Source organism: Pipistrellus kuhlii, unplaced genomic scaffold (assembly GCF_014108245.1).
Source record: "Pipistrellus kuhlii isolate mPipKuh1 unplaced genomic scaffold, mPipKuh1.p scaffold_m20_p_10, whole genome shotgun sequence".
Classification (NCBI taxonomy): Eukaryota; Metazoa; Chordata; class Mammalia; order Chiroptera; family Vespertilionidae; genus Pipistrellus; species Pipistrellus kuhlii.
In genome coordinates, this window is record NW_023425405.1 from 40152205 (window position 1) to 40165391 (window position 13187).

General features: G+C 41.4%; 1 non-coding gene across 1 annotated transcript; it reads right to left on the reverse strand.

Moving 5' to 3' along the window:
- Window positions 1-263: 263 nt before the first annotated feature.
- On the reverse strand, window positions 264-426 carry LOC118714638. The gene has a single exon (XR_004986641.1). It is a non-coding gene; the product is annotated as a U1 spliceosomal RNA (small nuclear RNA).
- Between the last annotated feature and the right edge of the window lie 12761 nt (window positions 427-13187).

The window sequence follows — 13187 nt, forward strand, 5'->3', positions numbered from 1 at the left end:
CAGATGGGCTGGCATTTTATCTCAAAGGGTCTGACTCCAGAGTGTACACTCTAAACACTGCACTGTACCTTTTAAACCACGTGCCAAAAATAACACTCTTCACTCATCTGTTCAACAAACCTGCTGCCTGCCAGGGGCTAGTCCTGGTGCTGGTGATCCAACAGTGTTCAAAGCAACACCCCTCACCTCACAGAACTTACTTTCTAGTGTAGGAGACAGACGACCAAAAAATGTTAATATGCATGTACATTTTCTTTTTATTGTAGGGGAGAGCATGAATGCAGTCCCCCAGTACCACAAACAATGCAGCCGAGTTTCCCACATTTGGGGAGATTGCAGGAGTCAGCGCATCTGGAGTTCAGTGGATAAGCCACGCCTGGGAAAACCACCTCTGTGATCATGATCTCTCCCCTGCCAGGTAAGCATGTACGTGCTTTTTCAGTGCCTACCGTAATGAACATTAAGAGAGCAGGTAAGTAGCTGGAGACTGGCTAGAGAGGAGAGCTATTTTAGATCAAAGGCCTTCCTGAGATGACGCTTCAGCAAATACCTGAATGAACTCAGGGAGTGAGCCATGAGAAAAGGCATTCCAGGCCTGAGGAGGAGGAAGTGCCAGGATCCTGAGGTAAGGCTAGAGTGGGGGTGGGTGCAGAGGAGGGGAAAATGTGAGGCCATAAAGTTGGCAAGGGAGGCAGGGCTCTATCAGGCTATGTCTCATAGGTAAAAGCTTTAGCTGTTGTTCTAGGAGTGAGGGGAAGTCCTGGGAGCATCTTGAGCAGGAAAATGGCAAATTGTAACTCACATTATATTACCTTGCAATAGAGCCTGGGCGTTGGATTCTGGGGCCACTGGACATTTTTCCAGTATTCTCTAAAACGGAGATGCCATGTGGCTACTGAGCACTTGAAATGTGGCTGTCCATATTGAGATGTGCTCAAAGTGTTTATGGATTTCAGAGACTTAGTGCCAACAAAGGAATGCAATACATCTCGTGAACAAGTTTTTATATCTACATACAGTACATTGACATGATAATACTTTTGATATCCAGGGTTAGATCAATATAACATTCAAATTAATTTCACCTGTCTCTTTTTACTTTTTACAATGTATGTACTAGAAATTTTAAATTACATATGTGGCCGTGTCATATTTCCATGGAACAGCATTGGTCTAGACTAGGGGTGTCAAACTCAATCAGAGAAGGGGCCAAAATCTAAAATCCAGCCTAAATTGCGGGCCGAATGGTTTACTGAACAGTCATAAACTGTCATTGTGATGGAAACGCAGCGGAGTGCAGTGATGACAGCGTGGTGCGGGCCACATTGCAAGGCCTGGCGGGACGGATTTGGCCCACGGGCCTTGTGTTTGACACATGTGGCAACCACTCTCAGCTTCCCAGTGCTGTGTAGACAAATGAAGTAACTGGCATAGGGCTGAATTTTCATAAGGAAACATACTGTGTAACATCAAGATAAATTATTGAGAGTAATAGCCAAAAAATGTACTGTTCCTTATAGGCCAAAGGTAATGTCACTAACTTGGTAGTGGCTTTGTGTTGTTCTCTCAAGAGTGGTAATGAAATTGCACAATCATGTGTAATATCTCTCCCCCACCCATTCCATCCTTATCTGGTTGCTCCCTATGACCAAAACAGCATATTTTTTAAATACCTGGCCCATGTGAAGAATGTAATTCTCTAACCAGAGAATATTTTCTCTGTGCGAAGTACTCTCAGTGCTGCATACGTTGGAACCTCAGCCTATTTAACAAAAAATTCTAATTATCTGGTTTACTCAACCAAGCAGATTTCAAATGTCAGTAATTGTATCTATAATTATAGAATACTCTCGGTTCTTTTATATTTAATTCTAAATATGGTTGATTAGAATGTACCTACAGTAAAAAAAAAAAATTGCACGTATGTCCTAAGAAAGTTGTGTGTGTGTGTGTGTGTGTGTGTGTGTGTGTGTGTGTGTTTATGTCTATGGACAGCCCCAAAGTGTTATAAATCAAATCAAATTTTGATTTACATATGACAGCATTAAAATATTAGAAGTGTCACATGATCTCACTCATTTGTGGAATATAATGAACAACATAAACTGATGAACAAAAATAGATCCAGATTCAGAGAAACATTGAACAGACCATCAAACCTCAAAGAGAAAGCAGGGGAGAGGGTGGGGATAAGAGATCAACCAAAGGACTTGTATATATGCATATAGCATGTCCAATGGACACAGACAGTAGGGGGATGAGGGCATGTGCTAGGGATTGGGGGGTAGGAGCAGGTGAGGAGAGGTCAATGGGGGGAAAAGGAGACATGTAATACTCTCAACAATAAAGAATTTAAATTAGAGGGGTGGGGGGAAGAAAAGAAAACAGTGTCAGATGAAACCTCCCTCATCTCTTTTGCCTGCTCACTTCTGCTCTCATTTCTTTTTTCTCTCCTGTTAATGCATGGACAGGCCTTTGCTCTCAATTTTCAGTCTTAACCCTATGCTCTGGATTCAGTCTCCTTCTCAAGACTTCATTGCTTTGCTTGTCTCTATCTTCTCATGTCACCATCTCCTACCCTACTGGATCATCTCCAACAATAAACAAACAGCTCTGAAATTTCCTATCTTTAAACTCTGTCTCTCTGTCTCTCTGTCTCTCTGTCTCTCTGTCTCTGTCTCTCTCTCTCTCTCTCTCTCTCTGTATCTCTCTCTCTCTCTCTCTCTCTCTCTCTCTCTCTCTCTCTCTCTCTCTCACACACACACACACACACACACACACATGTGCATGCACATGTCCCTCTTTTTCTTCTCTTTATAGCTTCTCTACTCCCCATCAGAGTAAAATCTTTTAGAAAGGTTGCCTATAACTCTGTTTCCATTAGCTTTCCTTCCCTCAGTGAAATTGTTCTTGTCAAGGGCAAGGTAAGACCTCTACAAAGGCAAATGCAGAAAGCTTTTCTGTCTCCATCTCACAGTGCTCTGGTGGTACATGTAGTACAGTTAGCCCTGCCCTCCTTGGAGTATTCTTCCCTTGACTTCCATCAGGCTATACTCTGGTTTTCCACCTGCCCACCTGGCTACTCATTCTCAATCTTCTCTCTAGCACATTTGTTCCTATCACACTTCTTCCAGTAAATGTTGTGGATCATCTGATTCCTTGGTCTCTTCTCTTTATCTACTCTCTCCCTAGGTGCTCTTAATCATTCCCATGGCTTAATATGCCCTCTATTGCTAATAATATCCAAATGTATATTCCAAATGTGAATTCCAGATTCGTATATTCATATAGTTGAATCTCAACTATGTATCTCAAACTTAACATGTTTACAAATAAAATATTGATGTATTCTTTCCAAACTAAGAATAATAAGACAAAGAAGGGGGGGGGGGGGAAGAGAAGGAAAAAAAGAAGAGACAAAAGAAATACTGTTTGTTTGTTTTTGTTTTTCGTTCTAACCAACAATCAAAAGTTCCTTACCTCCCATATTTAATAATATTTATTCCATCAGCAAACTGTCTAGCCTTCTGTTTATCTCCACTACTGCTGCTCTAGTTCAGGGCACCACTATCTCTCAGCTGGACTATAGCTACATTTTCCCATTTGACCTCCTTGTCTCTCTGTTCCTGTACCTGTGCAATTCATATTAAAAACAGTGATCGTTTTAAATCATAAATCAGTTCATATCACTTTTCTGTTTGAACTCTTCAATGGTTTGGCAACTTCTCATTGCACTTGGAATAAAATCCAAACACCTGACCATAAAGAGTTGCAGCTCTTTATGGTTCAGCCCTTGCCCAAACCTCCAGCTTCATCTCGTGCTACCTGCCCTTCCCCCCCTACTCTTCCCCATCTTGGGGCCTTTGTACTTGCTGATCTTTCATATATATATATATATGTGTGTGTGTGTGTGTGTGTGTGTGTGTGTGTGTGTGTGTGTGTGTGTGTGTTGATTGGCTGCCTCCTGCAGGCCCCACACTGGGAATCAAACCACAACCTCCTGGTTTATAAGTCAATGCTCAACCACTGGGCCACACTGACCCGGCTGTACTTGCTGATCTTTCTATCTGGAATGCTGCCAGACTCCAATCTCTTCCCTTCATTTAAATGCCAGGCTTCTATTCATCCTTCAAATCTCAACTGAAATGTCATCTCACAGAGCCTTTCCAGACTATCTCTTTTAAAACAACCTCACCCTTTCATTCTTTTACAAGGCCTTGTTTGTTTCTTTCCCAGTATTTGCCCCAATTCTAAATACGTATTTTTGTATATTTGCTTTCTTGACTCTCAGCCCCTGCCCCTCATTCATTTCATTCTAGATAAGAGAACTGACATGCTGTTTGAGATAAGATACTGGGTGCTTTATCCATGACCCTCCTCCCTTCCCTTAGAAGCTAGCCTGGGTGCTGAGTGTGTATCTGTCTGCATGCGCTTGTGAGGAGTTTCATGAGAACACGCCTGTGCTGGCCTAGCACTGCCTGGCTGAGCGCAAAGTCCTGTTCAGGACTGACGTGTTAGGAAGTCACTGCGATGATGCAGCTACGTCATGACCAGCAGCTCCATCAGTAAAGAATGCTGACATTTTGATCAGGCTGTCAGTGTCTTTGGAGATCAGGTAGAGGAAAGAGAAATGCTATATTTTGACCAATATTTCCTCCTGAAATTAATGAAAATCTATGGCTTTTCAATCTCCTTAAGCAATCATTTTTTTCTTTAAACGATGTCCCAATATGCCAACAAATTAGTCCCAATATGCCAACAAATAACAAAATAAATGCAGAGATGTTCTGATTATAGTAGGGACCATATGAATGGTCACTTTTTATGTAATAAGTATCAGGAAACTGGTTCAGTTTAACCAACAATAAGAAAAATTCATTGGTTCACATAACAGAATATTTGAGAATTTATTTGCCTCACAAAGAAGTTGATCCTGGGTGAAGTGACCATGACTAGTTCTCAGTTTCTTTCTCTGCATTTCTTGGCTCTGCCAAGAACTCTGAGAAACTCAAGATGGAAAAAGAAATTGTACTACAAACAGTGTTGGATCTTTTTTTAAAGAGTTCTCTGCCCTTGTGGTGGCAAGATAGCTGCCAGAGACTTTCGGCGCAACCTTACTCACATCCAGCAGTAAAGAAAGCATCTCTGAGAGAAGCATCTGCCAATATATAAGTATTTTAAAAAATTATATGCTTTCTTTCTCCCTAGAAGCATGGGCAAAATCTCTTGGATTGAATTATGTGCTTGAACCAATTAATTCCTACAGTCAATAATATGACATATACTGGACTAGGTAAAAAAACAAAAACAAAAACAAAAACAAAAAACAGGTCTTAGCTCTGGCCAGGTAACCTCAGTTGGTTAATGTGATGTCCTCATACACCAAGGATGCAGGTTTGATCCCCAGTCAGGGCACATACAAGAATCAACCAAGGAATGCATACTCCCCCCCTTCCTCTCTCTAAAATTAACTAATACAACAACAAACAAACAAACAAAAAACAAAACAAAACAAAAAAAAAAACAGGCCTTACCTGCAGAATGGAAATGAGATTGAAGCCAAGTGACTGAGAATGAGCTGGTGATGTTACCGGCAGTGTTAGTGGTGAAATTGGACCTCGGCTTCTTGAGTTCAGTAAAGAAAGAATTCAGAGCCAAGAACTCAAATTATAAGAGACAGTTAGTTTATTTAGAAAGTTACAGTAGAAGTGAGACAACTGAGCTTCTGAAACAAGCTACAGAAGCAAAAGAAGGGCACTTGGAACCTGGGAGAGAGAAAGACAAAGGTATTCCTTCTGGGGGAACTAGGAATAGATGTTGAATGGAAGCAACTAATCAATGTTTGTGTAAGCCCAAGAGGCCTGGATAATAGCAGCCTGGTGTACAGGCCCTCGGTACAGAATCAACCTCTTGTAATTTAAAATCTGCTCTCTATCTTAGTTTTTAATTTTCCTTCCTACTTCTTTTTCTTCCTTTCAGTTGTATTGATCAGGAAACTTAAACATAGGTGCCCATATACTAGTTGTCTTATTTACAAGGCCCCAAGGGAGCTTTCAGAAGAGCTTAAAGTTTAAGAAATTATCCGCTAAAGATGGGTAGAAAAAAAGGCCCATTTCACCAAACACATATTGAAGACTAGCCACAGCATTTATCAGCAGTGCCAGGGTGCTGAAGTGCCAAATGAGCTATGAGAAAAACAACGTCTGGAGATCAGAAGAGTCCTGAACAGGAGGGGTGGGGAGGGAAGTCTTAACAAGGGGCGTGGATTGTTTCAGGGGATCCCTTGCCCAGATAAGCTTTCCCAAACTGGATTGACCCCAGAAAGCTCCTGTGATCAAAGCATCAGTCTACTCCTCCCTTTCTGTCTCCTTTGAGCAATGCCTGTCTTTCATCACCTGATCATAGAAAGGCCTAGCTCACAGGCACCCCACACCTCCTGAGGCATTGCCCTGGGTGTGCTCAAGACAGGGGAAGTGAGTGATCTAACGACAAGGTAATTAGTCCTCTTGCAAATCAGATGGACTCCAATTCTCTGCTTCCCACAAAAGGGTCATCAGGTGAGAGGTCGCTAAAAATAATCTTGATGATAAGTAATCTTGGGACTTTTGGTATATAACTGAGAAAAATTCGAAGAACTGAGCCCTGTTGTTATAATAAGACTCCATCATGCCTACTTACTTATGTAAGTGAAGAGTTTCTCAGCCTATATCTACCAAATCGTATATTCAGCATTGATGGTTAACCCTGTTATATTTATCCCTGACTATAAGAGCGGAAAGGCTCTACCATTAAGAACTGCAATTCCAATACAACTTTACGTTTTATGTTTAGTGTGTTTTTCTCTAATACTTCGAACCTATGGTTATAGAAAATTTAAAATTATTTCTATTTATTTACATATTTTTTTTGCATAGGAGTATGTTGCTCATAAAATAAGTATTTTAAAAGACAAAATAAAAGTGGAATGGAAATACAATTTCAAGAGGAAAAAGAAACAAAAACTTTTCCTTCAGGTAAACAAGAGTTGATATATATACATATATATATATATATATATATATACATATATATATATTTTTTTTAAGTATTATGGGTATTAAATTACTATATTATTTAGATTCTACTGATAGATATCAAATAGTGATGTACCAGTTTATTTTTAAATGTCATTATAATATGTTAGAATATATATATATATATATATTATAATATAATAAAGATATAATATGCAAATGGTTGTTACATGTTGAAGCGTAATGACTGGTTCACAGATCAGCAGGAGAGTGGGGTAGCGAGCTACAAGTGGGTGGTGGAGAGCTACAAGAGGGGTCAGGGCAGCAAGCAATGAGGGGGGACTGGGGGGAAGGGGGAGCCACAGGAGGGTGGGCAGTGAGCAGAGAGCTACTGGAGGGTGGCAGCGAGCTACTGGCTACAAGGGAGTGGCAGAGGACTACAGGAGGAGGCAGGGCAGCAAGCTATGAAGGGGGGCTGGGGGAAGGGGGATGGGGGAGCTACAGGAGGGTGGGTCAGTGGGTGGAGAGCTACTGGAGGACAGCAGCAAGCTACTGGCGAGCTACTGATGCATGGCTTCCTGTGCAAGGCTACTAGTAAAAGCTAATTAGACCAAATGTCCTTCCGGACTACCTTAAGGATGAAGCCAGGGGATGAAGACAGGGGATGAAGCAGGGGCTGCGAGGGAAGCCCGGATCCCAGGTGCCACAAGAAAGCTGGTGCTGGCAGCTGAAGGAAAGCCTACTCTTGCACGATTTTCATGTATCAGGCCTCTAGTGTGTGTGTGTGTGTGTGTGTGTGTGTGTGTGTGTGTGTATTACATATATATTTCTATATTTCACAATGGAGATATATATATATATATATATTAGCTAATATATATTAGCAACTCTTTAACATGATAAAATTTTAGGCATCAATTTAAAAATATGGCGAGGAATGTGTTGCTTCTTAAAATATTTTAGGAGTGCCTGAGTGAAGATGTCTGGAGACAATGAAAGGAGAAAATTATGTTAGACAAGAAAATGATCGAGGTAAGAACAGGCCCACTGTTGAGACTATGCAATGAAATATGATCAAAGACCTGTCTGTCACATTTGTTTTTATGTCTTTTATCAAAGAGAAGGATTTAATTGAGAATGACTGAATGGACATTGGTCAAGGGAAGGAGAACTCCAGATGGAAAAAGAAAGTGTACCCATCTCCCTGGGAAACCATCAGAGAGTAGTAAGAATAGCAAGTCAGCCAGAAGTGATTCAGAATTCTGACCCTGTCTGTCATTATCGGTGTGACTATGGGCAAGATGCTTAACGCCCCTCATCCGTATGATGGGCATAAAGCAATTTGCCAATGGGGTTAATTTTCACAATGGATGTGAAGTGCTTCACATAGAATCAAACATGGTGAGACAGATCCATTGAGCCAAACCGGTTTCGGCCCAAACCAGTTTTGGCCAATGTTCACTTCTTGTTTTTGATAATTGTGCTATGATAAAGTAAGATGTTAACAACGTGGGAAAATGTGAGGTATATACACCTCTGTGTTGTTATTGCAAATTTTCTCTAAATCTAAAATTGTTTCAAGTAAAAAGCAGGGGAAACTCACAAATGAAGGCTCACCACTTAAATACAAAAGTGGGGGAGGGGCCTATTGGCCTATGAAACTGAAAGGGGCAGGGGCGTATGGGCCGCAGGCACACTGGACCCAGGTGGCTTCCTTCTTAGGAATTGTCTCCATCTCAACTGATCCCGCTGCTTTGCTGGAGCTTCCTCCTCGGGCAGCCCTATCCCTAGTGGTGGCAAACCTTCAGGCTTATCTTCTGCCATTTTATTTTTATTTAAAAATATATATTTTTATTGCCGAAACCGGTTTGGCTCAGCGGTAGACTGAAAGGTCCCAGGTTCAATTCCGGTCAGGGGCATGTACCTTGGTTGAGGGCACATCCCCGATAGGGGGTGTGCAAGAGGCAGCTGGTCGATGTTTCTCTCTCATCGACGTTTCTAGCTCTCTATTTCTTTCCCTTCCTCTCTGTAAAAAATCAATAATAATAATTAAAAAAATATATATAAAATCAAAAAAAAAAAAAAAAAACATGGTGAGACAAAAATAAGGTGGTTTGGAGATTATTATGTAGCTCTGGGCCTTGGAGCATTTATCCTTTTTGAGTTTCACTTTCCTTCTCTATAACACAGGCATAATAGCATCGACTTCCTGGGATTACTATGAGGATTAAATTGATAATGAACCTGAGAGCACTTATAACACAAAGAAGGCAATCAAAAAATATTAGTTCTTCCCCTCACCCCTCCTTTCTTTGGTTTCCTATAGATTTCAACAATTCTATGGTACCCCTGATGAGGCATGATGAAAAAGAGTCTAATTTCAAACACCCATTTATAGAATAGTACGTTACTTTTATTGTAACTACTAGTAAAAATCTAAATCTGAAATAATTATTTTTCTTGCTGAGAAAAGAGTCCAGGGTCTCATATTACAAATGACTCCATCTTTGCAGAGATGGCCTTTTTGCTTTATTAGCAAATCTCATTAATGACGTTATTTTCATGAAATTGTGGAAGACAAAAATGTTGCTGATCTAAGACCATGTAATCAATTCTCTCACAAAGAGAACCTCCTCAGAAAGAAAAAGAAGTTCCTCCTAAGCATTTCCTTTTCTTATGACTGAAAAGATACACACTTATTAATCTGTGGAGATAAATGCTGCTGATTGGTGTGATTTACTTATTCTCAATGACATCGAGTATGCCTTTACTTTGTAACTCTGTATACAAAACAAAGGCTGGTTTAAGATGAGCTCGGATGCTGGTGAGGGAGTTAGAGAACAAAGTTCTCTTGAACAGGTAGGGGATGTATCTAAAGCTCCACTTTAATCTGTGGGATAATATCCATTTGGCTCAGTTCAGAACTAGGCTGCCACATCACTGCGGCCTATACAGGAGACCCTAAATAGTCAAAATGCACAATCCTATATCAGCCAGGATCCCAGTGAGAAATAAGTGGCACATTCCGAGGGAGTGAAAGAAGTATTGCTAAAGCTGGATAATGGATACATGGGCATCTATTGCACTGGTCTCCATTTGTCTATATCATCAGGGAGACACAAATTAAAACAACAATTTGATACCACTACATATTTACTAGAATGGCCAAAACCCAGAACAATGACAGCACCAATTGCCGGCAAAGACATCGAGCAACAGAAATTTCATTCACTACTGGTGGAAATGCAAAATGGTAGCCAGTTTGCAGCTTGGCGGTTTTCTACAAAACTAAACACACTCTTATCACACCATTCAGCAATTCCACAAAGGAGCTGGAAACATATATCCATACAAAAACCTACACAAAGGCCCTTAGTCGGGTAGCTCAATTGGTTAAAGCAACGCCCCTATATGCCAAGGTTTACAGGTGCGATCCCTGGTTAGGTCACATACAAGAATCAACCAACGAATGCAATAAATTCATGTTTCTCTCTCTCAAAAACAAACAGGTAAAAACCCTGCACCTGGATGTTTATAGCAGCTTAATGCATAATTGCCCAAACTTGGAAGCAACCAAGATGTCTTTCAATCAGTGAAGGGCTAAACTGTGGTTCATCCAGACAATGGAAATGAGCCATCAAGCTGTGAAAAAACATGGAAGACTCTTAAATGCATATTGCCAAGTTAAAGAAGCCAATCTGAAAAGGCAACACCCTGTACAACTCCAACTATGTGACCTTCTGGAGACAGTAAAAAGATTGCCAGAGGTTCAGCTCGGGGGAGGGGTGGTGGTGGTAGTGAATAGATGTAGGACAGAAAAAAACTGAAAATACTCTGTATGATACTCTGATGGACACATGTCATTACACACTGGTCCAAACCTACAGGAGGCACAGCATCACGAATGAACCCTAGATAAACTACGGACTTCAGATGATTGTGCGGCATCGTGTAGGTTCATCAGTTTTAACAAATGTACCACTGGTAGTACATAATGGCATTGAGGGCAGCACTCTGGCACCCGGCCCCTGTCACTGGCTCCCCCTGACATGTCTTATTGGTCCATCTTCACCATACGTTCTCTTTTAGCGCCTGGACAGCATGACTTCCGGTCTCTGCTCTTGGAAAACACTGTTAAGGACCTGTGGTTGTCCTTTTATCTCCAATCCCCGACCCACTTTTCCTACCCTGTCACTCCACCATGCCCTTGACTTGCCTCACCTCAGCTCTCTCCGGGAGGCTGACACCCCTCTGCCACTCAGCACCCCCCCCCCCCCCCCGTTCTAGGTGACACCTCCCGGTGACTCCTGGCTCAATCCTCAGCACCCCCAAACTTCAGTATATGGAACTTGTATATCCTCTCTCTGCTTCAAGTGAGCTTTGAGGAATTTGGGGGCGGGGTATTATCTCCAGCCTTTCTTTCTGCCTGAAAAGGACCCACTGACATTTCTTCCCTCGGTAGGTTGCCTCATGCTGTGCCAGGCTCTCTGAATGGCACACTTCTCCCAGAATTCTGCATGGAAGGGGGCCAAGTCTCTGCTGTGGACGATACCAGATATTTTCTGGGAGTCTTTATTCTCCTCACAATTTTTAAGGAGAAGAAGAGGACGGTAAACTCTACCAAAAAAAATGCCAAGTTCTCTATTCTCTCTCCTTCCTTCCCTTCCCACTATGGATGGGAGGAGGCTGGGGGCCATGCAGGCGGGTACAAAAGTCTGACGTTTTGAACAACAAACACATAACTATCAACAAGTAAATCTAAAAACCAAGGGAATTAAAAAATCTGATGAACAATATTAACTGGTGAATATAATAGAATCAGAGGTATGGAAGGGGAGTGGACTGACGATTCTAGGGGGAAAGGGGAGTGCTGGTGCGGGAAGAGACTGAACATAAACTGTGCACCTATGGATGAGGACAATGGGGGATGGGGAAAGGGCAGAGGGTGGGGTGGGAACCTGGTGGAGGGGAGCAATTGAGTGGGGGGAGGGGGGAGAGGAACACATTTGTAATAATCTGAACAATATTTATTTTTAAAAAATTCAATTTAAGTTTAAATTTAAAAAAAAAAAGTCTGACGTTTTGAAAAGCAGGTAGGGCACAAAGTACAGACTTGGAAGGCATCAGCTTAGAGGTGAAGAGTAAAGCTGTGGGGCTTATGAGTGAAAGGAGATCTTGGTCCAAGGCAGAGTCTTCGTGTTTTTTTGTGTGTGTTTTTTTGTATGTTTTTTTCCCTAAGAAGTCACAAGAGTGGCAATACATTTTCTCCAAAAGCTCTGGCTTATTACAAAACAAATAACAAACCTGTGAAAGAAGAAAGGCTTCATCTTTCAGTTTGTCAAAAAGGGGTTTCTAACCAGCAGCCATGGCTTTAGGAGGGAAACAGAGCACAACTGAGGAAGGCTGTCAGTCTTCAATATGAATGAGACTGTCCCTATTGTAAAGACTATTCACACAACTTTATGGATCCTAGAACAACGCTCTTTAAACTGGAAATTCTTCACTGATAAAAAAAAAATTTTTCAATTGTCAAAGAGAATGCAGCCCTTTCTCAAGATTGCCTTTGAAGGTTAGATGTCTGTGGGAATGAATGGGTGGAGGGAAGAAGGGAGGGATGGAAGTTGAGTACATGAAAACATGGAATGGTCTCCAGAAGTGTTAGTCCCTTAAGAATTTATAGTAACTTAATTAATCCAATAAGAAATTATAGAAAGCCTGCTGCTAGCCCCTATGTTTGGCAAGGTGCCTGAAGTACCTAACCTTGACCTCATGGAGCTCTCAAACTAGAGGAAGAGACAAAGAGCAAATAAATTAATACATCAATTGTGAAAAATTATGAAAAGTACTTTAATAGAATTATCATTAATTTTCATTTTTAATTCTATTAAATGAGAAAGAGACAAGCTAGCGGTGCCACTTCCTTCTTACTGGAGGAACATTGGCCACGACAGGGAGGTGAGAATCTAAGATCACATTTGAAAGTTTTTAATATTGGCCCAGCTGGTATGGCTCCATGGTTGAGTGTCAACCTATGAACCAGGAGGTCACAGTTCGATTCCTGGTCAGGGCATATGCCCGGGTTGTAGGCTCGATCCCCGGTATGGGGCATGCAGGAGGCAGCTGATCAATGAGTCTCTCTCATCCTTAATGTTTCTATCTCTCCTCCTTCTCTCT